This window comes from Labrus mixtus, chromosome 7, assembly GCF_963584025.1.
Source record: "Labrus mixtus chromosome 7, fLabMix1.1, whole genome shotgun sequence".
In the NCBI taxonomy this organism is placed as follows: domain Eukaryota; kingdom Metazoa; phylum Chordata; class Actinopteri; order Labriformes; family Labridae; genus Labrus; species Labrus mixtus.
The window spans coordinates 16,529,086-16,542,697 of record NC_083618.1 but is presented as its reverse complement, the minus strand read 5'-3'; the positions used below and the strand labels follow the sequence as shown (position 1 = coordinate 16,542,697).

Here is a 13,612-nt window from a genome sequence, read left to right as displayed (position 1 = left end):
ATACTTGTAATCCAGGAAACAATGGCATTGTGAGACTCTCTGGGTAAAAAGCGACTTGACTGTAGAGGAAAAGAAAACCTAAGACTATCCAGGCTTTGATGGCCTATTCAGCACGATGAGACCAGTGACCTTTAAAGGTAAGTACCCATCAGACCCAGGCTGGAGCCAATTATTGTGCACATTTCTTTTTTCACTGCTCTCCTGCCTTTATGGCGCACAGTATGATTAAGAAACTATTGACGGATTTTGTTCATACACATTTGGACAAATTAAGATGCGTCACATATTTCAACACTACAGAATCTTGTGCTGCAAGGACTCAGTATAAGTTAAACAATATTACTGCGGTGAGTATGTTGTTATGTTTGTCTTCTGTTAATCCAAAGTGTAAGGAGAATAAGGAAAACTGTTAATCATTTCAAACTATCTGAAAATAACAGAAAACACACAATCCGACTTTAGTGGGTTGTAACAGTGATCAGTATTTTAAAAATTCACTCAACCTTGGCTAATTATTGGATTTGGGGTTATTATTGTGAACCTTTTTTTATGTTCTACATTTCCTTCTTTCGAAGAAAAGATAACATAGAGACTATGCCGAACACGCTACCAACACAACACCTGGTTTAAAAAAATAAGCATGGCAATACTTATACTAATATACGTATTTTTTATGAGGAAAAAATGAAATTAAAATTGCATTAAAACAAGGACAATAAAAACCATGACAACAGACAAAATGACAATTAAAACAAGAAAATAGAAATGACAAGACAGACAGTAAAACCAAGTTTATCATCATTTTAAAAAGTAAGATCAAATTAAATGTGGAAAAGATAACAATGACATCATAAAGAAAATTTAAAACTAATTTAAAAAAAAACAGACCAAAAAAAGACTAAAACAATGTGGATACAAAGCACTACCTAAATAAAATCTATCTAATCTAATGACTGAACTGGGTTAAAAATAGAGTATTGGAGTAGATAGAAAAAGTTAAACAAGTCAAGTGCAACAACATCCATGCTGATAAAAGTGCAGCAGTACAGGGTTAGGGTTAGGGTAGGGTAGGGTAAGAAAAGTCTAAACATTTATGTATCAGGAAAGTCATAGTGATAGACTAAAATTTAAATAGAACAAGGTAAATAAAACATATCTAATGAAAACATTGGTTTTAAAAAATGTAATATTGGAGAAGAGGGAATATGTAAATAAATAAAAGTGCAACAACAAAAACCTAAAAAGTGCAGCAGTACAAGTCTTAAACATCCTGTGTCAGTAAATTCATAGCTATTTAAAAGCTTAAGTGAAGAGATCACTTTGGAGCTTATTTAAGTGAGCTGGCTGTTCTTATATGAACGGGAGGTGTTCTGATTGTTTTGAGATGTTATTAACAAAGGCGGATTCCTTTAGAAATGAAGTATTATGCTGTCTTAGCTATGCAGAAATCAAAGTTTAACAATTATGACATGCTTTAGTGTATTTCTGATGCCTATTTACTCCTTTACATGTTGGGTTTGATCCTGTGGAACAGACACTTGAAGCCTTAATCAAAGGCCTGTGGACCTAGTGTTCAGCTGCAGGGTTAAAATGAGTCCCTTCCCAGAAGTGTGTGCTGAAAACGAGCCATTCTAACATCAGGCAGAAGAGGTCGGCCGCTGTGTAAGTGTATGTTGGCTTGATGATAACATCTGCTGGCTAGCGATTGGAAGTTTGCACGGCCATATCTTCACCTTAAGGAGAAACAAACGAGGCTGCATTGCTTTAACCTAGACTTTACCTCAGTTTATCTTTCACAGCACAGACCAATCTGTTACTTTTAAAAACACCTGGCCAATGGGTATAGGGAAGCTATTAGTAAGGGAAACACCAATATTTAATTATTTATGGAGACAATTATCACCAGAGAGCAGTATATGTTTGTGTGTGTGTGTGTGCGTATTGAACAACAGGTCAGACAAAGAATGAAATGGAAAACACAGACAGAACAAAAGGTGGAGAAAGAGCTTTTAAAAGAAAGTGAGAGCCAATGAGGCCACGTTGTTGTCTAATGCAAAACCATTGGTCTTTTATCTGGGTCTCAATTATTCAACACGAAAGCAGCCTCCCCCCTGTGAGAGGAGGGGAGATATTGGACTCTACATTACCGTTTTCGACAGGGGAATAGAGGGACTGCAGTACATTCCACCTGAGAGGCTGTTCTGGGACCAGGCGCCGGCTGCGCCCCTAATGACATCATCCATTTCTTGGGGCCTCCTGGAACACGGTTATGGTGATTTACAATTTATTCACATCTGTTGTTGTGTTGACTTGGTTTGTACTTGGTTCAGCTGCTCACAGCTCTGTGATCTACTTCTCTGGCAGTGCAAATAGCCAGCAGTGGCTCTGTTAGGTCCATATTAAAGTCTGCTTTTTTATTAGATCCCGAACAGAGACACCTGCATGGCCTCCCAATCTCTAAAACTGCACACATATGTGCTGTATGTAATGGATAGTTATCATTATTGTTATGTTATTGAAGCGCGCACCACATCTGTCACTGTAAATGAGCTGCTCTGCGTTGGAGCAGATACGCTACAAAAATTCAATTAAATATATTGAGTCAGACAGATGCCACATGTTCATCCTCCCATGAACTGACCGCCCACATTCTGCAATATGATGAAAGTGGATAATTCTGCGGCTGAGTGTTAAATAATTATATTGACAGTAAAGATGTCAGAGGTGTAGGGAAAATAGAATTTGGAATAACATCAAACATATTCACTGTGATTTATTTATTGTCCGTAGGGATCAATTTTGAAACCAGATGGTGCGTGTTGTAAACCGTGGCAAATTAAAAACCATTACCATTTGACCCAGGTCAGACACAAAGGTGCTTCAACAACTGGCTCCGGTGTGGAGGTACGTTTACCCGATTAGTTCAGTTAGTTTGAGCTGGAGGGATGCTTGTAATTAAACTCAAAGAGCCCTTTGTAAGTCTTGGTTCTCTTCCAAGTTGACCCTAGTGAGTTTTATTTCTTTTGTGAATGAATATCAGAAAGAGATTATGTAAAGGAAGCCTCACTTGAAAAGCTGATCTTCCAGCTACGTGCTGTAAAGAGAGTTTTGTTCTTGGTGATTTTTTAAGCTATGTGTATATTTATCAAATCTCCAAAGTTAATTTCTGAAGACCTGAGCTGGTAGGCATGAGGACTCTTTAAAGAACGAATCATTTACCAAAAAAAATGAAAACAGCAACAATCAAATTTCCTTGTTCAAGTAAGACTCTGGTTTTAATATCTTCTCATTAACCCAACATGTTCTCGTGTTTAATCAACAGACTACAGTTGTTGCAAATGACTCCTGGACCAGACAGATATTTATTTTTTTCTTTATTGACATATGAAATAAACATCTAAACAATGACGTGCTTTGATTAAAAAGGAGTTAGCTCAAGGTGCTAGACATCAAGTCACAAGTGAACTCCAAGGAAATAACTTTGAGAAGAACTGAAATGCCTGAACTGTCACAGCATGGTCATGTAGACCTTGAAGGAAAATGAAGAAACATCAGGCCCTCTGATAGTGGTATTCCACCAATAGGAAGCTTTCACTTGGATATGACGCAGTCTTTCAAAGAGGATGCAGACATATGAAACTTGAGCTGGTGGCGTTACTGGTGCTGACAAACAGTTATACAGTATACCGCTACCTACAGGTATAACAGACAGACATGTGATACACATGGTTTAGACACCACAGTTTTCTTAGATGTAGTGGGAAAACAACCCTGGATACGTTTGAGGATCAAACCTCAAGGGCTTGAGTTACATAAGGTAGTTACGTTTGGAACTTACTGCAAGTTTACTTCTGTAAGTTGCATTTTTTGGTCTTCATATTATATCACCTTACTCCTCCAGTCACAAGAAGTCTCTCACCCATAATGAACTTAAAATTGTTGGTTGTAAAATGCTGCTTGCAGTGAAAAAAAAAATATATACAAAAATTCATTCAGGAAGAAGGTCTGCAGAAATGTAAAGAAAATAACTGTGACCAAAGAAAGACAAAGAAGCGCTGATAAGCTAAGTATAGAGGGAAACATGCAATGTACTGTTATGGCTTATCAGCTGAGACAAAAATGGAAAATACAGTGACAAAATAAGAAAAGAGGAGAAACAAAGTCTAAATTTAAATAGAACTAAGAGATGAATCCATGAGGGATACCAACATTTAAATGAGTTGCACCAGGTGTGGCCAGCACAGTGACCCAATCTGTTGTCAACAGGGGTTTGCATCTGATTTCACTACTGCAGCATTGTCAGTCATACCTTAATTTGGCACCTGTTTATCAAAACGCGGGGACATTAAACCATGAAAATGTATTTTTTTTAAACACCTGGCTGACTATAACACACTGTTAACTTACATTCAAATTGACAACAGATGGCCTATTTCCTTTCCTGTATGGCTATTTCAATATACTGGCTTGCCTATCGTATTATATGAGCTGTGGCTGCAGTCTGATTATTTAAATCATGTTGCTGCCAGCTGTTATAATCACCTTGGTTGACCTTTGCTGTAGATGACACGACTCATAAGCATGCTTAATAAACAAAACATGCCTATATGCTCATCCCTCACACAGAGTACTCGCGGTCACACTGTACGCACGTACACACATACACACAACTGAGGCTGCCAACATAATCTAGTCCATCACCTCTATCTGTAATATATTACACTACTGTGAGTGATGAGCACAAGAAGACAGCGACTATGACTAGTGCAGAACCAATTTGAATTTTCAGATTGCCAGGAAGGGCGACATGAAGGGAGGCAGGCACAGTCAGGCTATGCAAGCTACAAGGGAGGTTTATCAATGAATACAGAATTCATTTGAGGACGAACCTCATTCTGTGGATTCGAGCTCCCCCCCTTCTTATTGCCTTGGCCTGGAACTGATTGGTTAAACAGGCCAGATGACTGGGCATCTGATGACTACACAACACTGTTGTTCACAGCGGACTCTGATGGATAGGGAAGAAGAAAGGGTAGAAGGCTCATTTCATTTCATTTTTCCACAGACACTCCAAACACATGAGACATGTGTGAGACGGACACCTGCAATGAAGGATGCTGAATAGATACGATATTATCTGCTGAACAGTGGGGGGGGGAACTTGGCTGGGCTGAGAATTGTATCAGCATTCATGAGAGATATTTTCTGAAAGGAAATGATCCCCTTTTAATATGAAACAAATGTAATTATGCAATGTTGGCCCTCTACAAACAACACCTAATGAACTGGTGGAATACTTTGATATTTTTCAGTTTGAGTTTCGTTTGGACCATAATTATTGTCAGAAAATCACTTAATTACAGAAAAACAATAGAGTGCCTCCTGAAAAATTGGAAAGGGATTTGATTTCAGCATTGAAAAAGCCTGCTTTTAACAGCACAGAGAATTATATCAGCATCCTGGCTGAAACAAAAAAAAAAACTTACATAATACATGGAAGAGATGGGCTAACTGATGTCTTTCTGAAGGGAAACTCAAAGCAAACATTTTGATGAAAGATGGGCTCAAGTAATGCAGACAATGTTGGAGCTTATGTTGTCTTTTTTCTTTTTCTTCATTTCTTTTTTTTTTTTTTAATTCAAAAAATGTGCTTGTATTTTTAAGGCAGTGGTGGTGGTAAGGATGCATATTTAATGTGAATCTTTTTGGAATGTATTGTAAAAATATTATTTTAATGTAGAGTAATGAAAAGATAATAAAAGAAAGAAGAAAACAAGTAACAAAAGACAAACATATTCAATTGTATATATGTATACCCAGGCGTACTTTCTGTGTTTAGTATGATTTTAATAAAAAAGACAAAATGTTATTGCTTTGATGTAATTTGACTGTTGTGCAAAGATTAAATCATTTTAAATGAACAATAACCATCACACTCAAAATTCATAGTTTTTCACTTCTTTTAAGAAGTACGTCTGAGTGTCGCCATGAATTTAAAGTAAATTAAATTCTAAACTATATATTAATCCCCAAATGCCCCAAGTGCATGTGTGTGTGTGTGTATGTGTGTGTGTGTGTGTGTGTGTATGTGTGTGTGTGTATGTGCTTATGAGTGTGAGTGAGTGAGTGAGTGAGTGAGTGAGTGAGAGAGAGTGAGAGAGAGTATGAAAGTGAGACATGAGCCAGTGTGTGTTTCTGTACATGTGTCCCACAGAATCGAGTTCCTTAAAGTTGAACATCCCGACTGCACACACTTCAAAGAGCAGCGGTGGTGATGCTCAGCAGGGAAGTGACTCAGGCCCCTGAAGAGAACAGGCGAGGAAATCAAACTGGCTGCCATATTTTGTGGTCAGCCAGTCTGACAAGGGGTTGTGCTTCCCCGTCTCCCCTCCGTCTCTTTATCACTCACCCCATCCGCCATCCTCGCTCTAAGCTATCGTGTCAGCCGCAAATTGAAGATTTTAGATTATCTTTGAAACTTGCCCTGCAGCTGGAGCGAGTTGCATGCAATAAAACTTTGAACCAAAGGGATCAGATCAGCAGAAACCATAAAAATGATGTCCAGCATTAATGCCCATGTGAAAGCCTGGCACTGCAGGTAAAGCAGGGATTACCAGAAGCTGCTTTAGGGGTGCTGATAGCAAGACCTTGTGACCTTTGGGCAGAACTATGTTGACAGTTTAGCATAGCTCTACACAACTGTTTGAAAGAAGCAGGCGTGTCATGTAGCTCCACCGTGACGTGTAGCTACTGTATGTCACTCTTCTTCTTTGTGTGTTTTGTTGTTTCTACTAATTCTTCTTCATTGTTGTTTAATAGCGGTTCACAAACAGCTACGAGCAGATTACCGCCCTCTGGATTGGGGTGTGAATAGTGCTCTGTGTGGTTACCATTTATCTCCACTTAGATGTATCCGCGGTGCGACTGCATGCACAGGAGCCAAATACAACTACTGTTACAGGCCTATTTCGAATATATTGGTGTCATTAATGTAGAACATTGACTCGTTGAAAGTCATAATTGAACATTAGACGTATAATTGCGACAAAAAGCAAAGGAGGTTCAATGCATTTAATTACCCAAAAATGTAAAAAAAACAAAATGGTATTGTCACTTTTTTTAAGCCATACCTACAATCTCTCTTTTTTTCCATTAATATAGTACATTTTTGTGTTTCCACTGAGAATGTCATGTTATCATGATGGATGGTTTTGCCTTGGCGAATAGAGACCAAACCCTTGCAACACTTAAGCTTCTTTCTCTAAACAGGGATGATTTGCTTGCTGTAGGGGAGTGTGATGAACATGAGCATGGCAGGGAGGGAGGGTCAAGGGCCACCATTGAAGAACATCTTATTTCCATTTACTGTATATATTGTAGTTCTCACTAACACAATGATAGAATCATTTCTGTGAGGTGGGTATACGAGAATTAAAAAACTAGCTCAAGGGAACATTGGAGGATACATTGTGAGTCAACCACAGTTATTGTTGCAGTCATAGTTGTAGTCAACTACCAGAGTCAGGTCAGATAGTTGTGTGGTTTTAAGGATGGCAAGAGGTAAGTGGCATCAAGTTTGTATCTTTGCAGACCTGGAGACTGCATGAGGGTAAGGTAGGGTTTCATATTTGGTAAACCAATGGCTTACAATCCTTTGTCAATCCCTTATCTCACTAATGAGCTGTTTGAGCCAGTTGTCAATCACTTTTAAATCCTGTGAATCACTTGATGCTGTAATGAAGAGGAAGGCACTGAAAACAACCTCCATTCATTTCAGACTAAGGTTGAAAGCTACAGTAATTTATACTCTTGGACTTTTTTAACACATATGATTCGATAAGAAAGTAACATTTTTGGTGGTCGGTTTATCCTGATGAGGCATTTTGGAAAGTTACTCCCATGTTACCAGCAGATATAACAGATCTCTCTGGTGATTCAACTGACAATAGCTCTATGTATATTCCTGACACCAACAGTTTACAGAAACAAGGTTCCCCATATTTGGGATACAGCATACTAGCTAGCTAAGTGTTTGACTATTGTAGAGTGAAAATAACCAAGCTAAGCCACCTGCTAGGCTTCCAATCAGAAAGAGACCAGTTTGACAACATTGACTACAATCCCAAGGAGGTTATTTCCTGCTGACATACACCCCACCTTGCATCATCTTCCTTATTCATGGGGTGCTAGTCTAGTTGGAGCTACTGTACATCCCATTAATGCTAATGATGTTAATAGCGTCAGTGATCCCGTTGTTCTGAAAAGCTTTGTTCTCCTAAAGTGCTGAGTCTAGTGCTGCCTCAAGAGCAGAGGAAATGCTTATTATGACACAATATGCTGTTTTCCGATGAACATTAACCATGTCTCCCCACGGTGTTTTAAAATGCCCCTGTCTTGAATTTAAGCCTTTTAAATCAAACAAGCACAGGTTCATTTGGGCCAATAAAAATAGCCTCTAACACCATTTTCTTTAAATGAAGGATTATAACAAAATGAGAGAGTAAAGTTGTTCAAATTGGACACACACTGAGAGAAATCAGCACCTGCAGGGTTTGCATTTATGTCCAACACCTGTTGTAGTTCAGGGGAGTGCTCTTACAGGGCTTGTTGGCTAAAATAAAACCTTTCAATGGGCTCACTGAGTAAATTTCCAGCGTGTCGTATCACGAGTGGCTCTCTCACTCGTCTAAATGCCTTTTCAATGATCATTCTGTTAACAAACGAGCTGCCATCAAAATGTCCTTTTCCTTTTCTGACTGCTACCTTTTCTGTTTGTGTTACCTTGGATATAAGTCAGATTTTTTTAACTTGCGCCTGCTCCATTCAGGCATAAAAGTTACACCCATGCAGGTGCGACTCAAACAGTGCAATAGTCCACCTGGTTCACATGGTATAACTTTAAAGGCTTTATATGCGATTTTTCACACTTAAATGTATCAGAAATCAAGTATGTCCATTGTATATAACTCTCTGAGTCATGACTGTTTCCACTGAGTGAGAAGCTCCAGTCCCACTGGCTTTGTTGATATAGAAGCAATGTTTATCTAGCCTGGCTTCTAGAACAGCAGCAGACAAAGACCGGAGTAGAACTAGAATCAACATTGGGCTGGATTTTCCACGATGGAGAGCCCTACGCTCACCGAAGGGGCTCGAACACGACTCTGAGCTGGCGTTGCTTCTCCTGGATGTGTAAGTACCCCGATAGATTCCTAGTGGTCCAGGCATAAACGTTTCTATTTCTTAGTCACTGACTAGAGAAAAAAAATAATATCATACGCTCTGCTTATTTGAATGGTACGTAAGTGTTTAAAAGCACGGTCTTTCCGTGTAATGTGCAATGTAAAGCTACGACCTAACTACAATATGCTAACATTAGCCTGCTAGCCACAGGCTTGAGCTAAAACATGCATTCTTTCTAGATATTTAAACACCATTGATTGTTTGTTTGATCAATGTTGTTATTCTCATTTGCTGCTTTATAGTACAACAGAACTGGCTTCGGAGCGTTAGGCAACATCTGAATAGGCCAAGCTGAAGTAGTTGCAAAGCTAACGAGTTGCATATGAGCGGTTATGAACAGTTGGGTATTACGAAAATATATACGGTCGTTTGTTTTTTGAATTTCCCTACTCCAGCTATGATGTAGCAGATACGGTAGTTAGAAATCTTGTATAGTAACGTCCAAGCTCAGGCTGTCTGTTGGCATGCTCTCGGCTAAACTACGGTGGGTCACTAATCTAAATAATGCTATCAGCTTGGCACTCATTATGCAGAAATTAGACTTAGACTTAGACTTAGACTTTCTTTATTGTCATTCAAACTTGTACTTTACAGTGCAGATAAGAACGAAATTTTGTTGCATTTGACTTGTTAGTGCAGGATAAAAACAGCAGCAAGTATTCACATAGAAAATATAAGGTGCAGATATAAATAGATATAAAAAGAAAAGCTATGAGTAAAATTACTATACAGATAAATATATTGCACGTTTGTGATGTATGTTATATTGTATTTTACAGTCCAGTGAGGTAGTCCTGTGTGGGGGTTTGAGGGGGAATGGAGGGATTATTTTTTCGTGTTCAAAAGTCTTATGGCCTGTGGGAAGAAGCTGTTACAGAACCTGGAAGTTCTGCTTTGGAGGCTGCGGAACCTCTTTCCAGAGTCCAGCAGCGAAAACAGTCCTTGGTGGGGGTGGGAGGTGTCTCTGCTGATTTTCTGAGCCCTGGTCAGACAGCGGATTTTAGCGATTTCCTGGATGGGAGGAAGTGGAGTCTTAATGATCTTTTCCGCCGTCCTCACCACTCTCTGCAGGGACTTCCAGTCGGAGGCACTGCAGGCTCCGGACCAGACAGAGATGCAGTTTGTTATGATGCTCTCTATAGTGCCTCTGTCGCTCTCTATAGTGCCTCTGTCACATGAAATCACGTGAGGCTAAGTTTCGCAATGCTTTTGTTGTTGCTGTCATCATGTGATAAATACTTTAAATGTAGCTACTGAGATTCTCTACAATACAGATGCATGAAAACAGTGTTTTGGCTGGGGAGATCAAACTTACTGTTTCTAAGGATAATTTAATTCATGTGTGCTGTTATTTCTTTCAGATTTGAAAAGGGTCCTGCAGGCCAGGATTGTGTCGAGGAGGCTCTGTTCAGGAGCAGGGATGCCCCTGACAAGGGAACAGCGTCCAGACAACCCTCGGAAGCTTGGACCATTGGCACCCATTCCCCCCCCACCCACTGCAGAACTTGCTGAGAAACAACTCAGATGAGGTCTTGGTATGTAATTCATAAAAATTTGAATTAACTAAAGAGTATTAGATGTGAATATTTGAATTAAATTTATAATAATTTACTTACAATTTGATATTTTTGGTCCCCATTTGCAGATCCAGCACAGCCAGAATGACAACAAGAGCTGTTGTGAAAGCACATGGCCTCCTTTCATTCATCTGCAGTTTCTGGCTACAAGTACAGCTGCTGTAATATAGGAGGACCGCATGCTGTGGTAAAACCAGTAATTTGCTCCCCGCATCAAAACAAAAGTGCCTTTTGCTACGACCCTCGAACCAATCACTTCAAACGCACCTTTTTTTTGAATGCACTATGACTTTATGGACTTTGTCAAACAAATATCCATTTTGCAGCAATGGTGCTGTTTTATCACAGGCTGCTAAGTTCAATAATATCAGCATGGTCTATTTTTTCTTTTCAAGATGTACGAACACATTTTGCATTTTTGTCTAAATGTCCAGAGCATAATTTCAATAAATAAATACTTATCAACAGCTTTTTAATTGTTTTTTTTGTAAATTGGTTGGCTTATTTAGTCTGTATCTGTAAATGATGATCTTTTATTTTTAGAAGACTGCTTCAAATGTTTTTAATCTTTGTCCCCCCAAAAATTGAACTCAATTACAGTATGATAGTCACATGCTGTAATGACTATACTTGTCTGTGTAGACATGTCAAAAATATGCATACATGCTTCTACTTTGTAAATATTAACAGCTCACTGTCATGTAATTATAAGCAAGAACACTGTGGCTTACTTGTTTTCACTAGCTAATGCATAGAAGAGGAAACCTTTTACTTCCTACTAGAAAATGTGTATGTGGTTTTCACAGATCATGAAGAGGCTATGCAAATGCAATTGATCAGACCTTTTACATCACAAAATTAGATTTATTTAAAAAAAATGCAACATTAAATAATTCTAACGGAATACAAAGGCACTTCAAACAAGTTGGTGTTGGCATTTGATGCCCCAAATGTGCATGTAGCCACATGTAAAAGAAGTTTTGCTAGTGGCCAGGAATATATCCAGTATACTGAGCATAGGGATCAGGCCACTTATCCCTGATTCTCCACACATGGCAGCTGGGAATTACCAACCGGTTTCCAATATATAAAGCTTCTGTATGCAGCAAAGCAGTACTCCCGGTTGTCTTGCGCTGGCTCACTTGCCCTGCCAAGTAGAGTGATGTCCTCCCTGAAGTTCCTGTGGACCCGCGAAACACCTGCATCAAGGCAGTAAAGGGCGAATGATGCCAAACGGCTGAAGCAATGGCCTCGGAAACTCGACCGGCCCCGCGACCGGCTTCTCGTCGACGGTAGCTAGTTGCTGCAGCCTGCTTCAGCAGCCATACCGACATCCGACTGTAAAAAATGGCAAACATTCAGAGGGATTCAAGTGAAAACACTTATTCATTGCTGTTTCTGGCATTTTACAATCACCAAAATTATTCTAATGGTAAAACTAGCAGTAGCAGTGCAAACTGCAAGCTACAAATTACTTTCGCCTACTCCGGAGTAGAAAAAAAAATAGCTCCTAACACAGGTGCATATCTTCGGGATATAAAAAATAATTCTTTAACAATGACATTACTAAAAACGTCTTACTTACCTTGTCACTTGACATTTTTCCGTAAGAAAGCTTTTACAAGGGAAATGTTATCCACTGCTGGAGCTTGACTCCTTCGTGCGAACCCGAGTTGAGGGGGGTTGGACTCGGAGGTGTGTTGCTGGAGTAGAGAGGGAGGCTACAGTATGGAGGAGGTGTGGCCAAACAGCCGTTTGTTTTGATTTCATGCTGGTGCTCAAGGGCGACATCTACTGGATCAAAAAATCGCATATAAAGCCTTTAAGGTGGTTGTAAGTTTAAGCTAAGGATGTAAGGTTACTACCAGGTGTACGCCCAGCTGGTGCCCTCGGCTCTAGAAATGGTTTCAGTGGGGTAAGGCATGCGCTGTCAGACCGTGCAAAAGCACAGCCTAGATTATACGCCGTGGGGTCTTGGGAGTTAGTAGGGAACATCTTTCCAACCAAAGTCAAATGTGAAGCTATTACTTCTACTCACTTCTTGACTACTGCTGTAAGGCTGTTAGAATTGGTAGTTATAATCCATCAATGTATAAGATCTATCTGCAATACTTCTGTCATTGATGTTTGTGAATATGGACAGAACTGAATGTTGTTCAGCATTTTGTGTTTGGGAGCAGTCACAATTTCTGTTATGTCAATGTGTGAAGTCAAAGCATGACCAAACCAATTACTGTGCTGCTGAAATTTCATTTGATGTCAGAATCTAATTGAAGGCACCAATCAAAATGGCGATTGTTGGACTCTGGAACGAGTTATTGAAATGCACAGCCATGACTCTACGGGAGGTATTTCATTTGCAGAGGTAAATCATTTCTTTCCTTTAATGTCTGATGAACAGTCTGAGTGGTGCCTTTGATCATTACCACTGTGAACATGGCAAAAATAGCTTGAGCTGAATGAGTTGAAATTAATTTTCTGAAAATGTCAACTTTTACCCATTAAAATACCCAGGACTTCTTTTCTTCTTGACAATGGTTATCATTAATAATACTGACTTTAAGAGATCCGTTGTGTAATATTAAAATTAGTTATATATCCTCAGACTTCAAAGAGCATGTTGGTAGTTTTGAATTTATTTCAATAAAAAATTGGAAAAGTGTAATTTAGGTATATAAAATACTTTTCCTTTCAAGAAATGGGTTTATACTTTTATTGCTTCACAAATTATCAAGAGATGTTATATCCATATAACAGCCTTTTTCTCTGGTTTCCTCTGACAAAAGCAATCATTT

General features: G+C 39.1%; 1 long non-coding RNA gene across 1 annotated transcript; it reads left to right on the top strand.

The window, feature by feature from the left end:
• The first annotated feature begins 9,071 nt into the window (after positions 1-9,071).
• LOC132978189 (uncharacterized) lies at positions 9,072-11,272 on the top strand. The gene is made up of 3 exons (XR_009673875.1): positions 9,072-9,294; positions 10,602-10,775; positions 10,886-11,272. It is a non-coding gene; the product is annotated as an uncharacterized LOC132978189 (long non-coding RNA).
• The last annotated feature ends 2,340 nt before the right edge of the window (positions 11,273-13,612 follow it).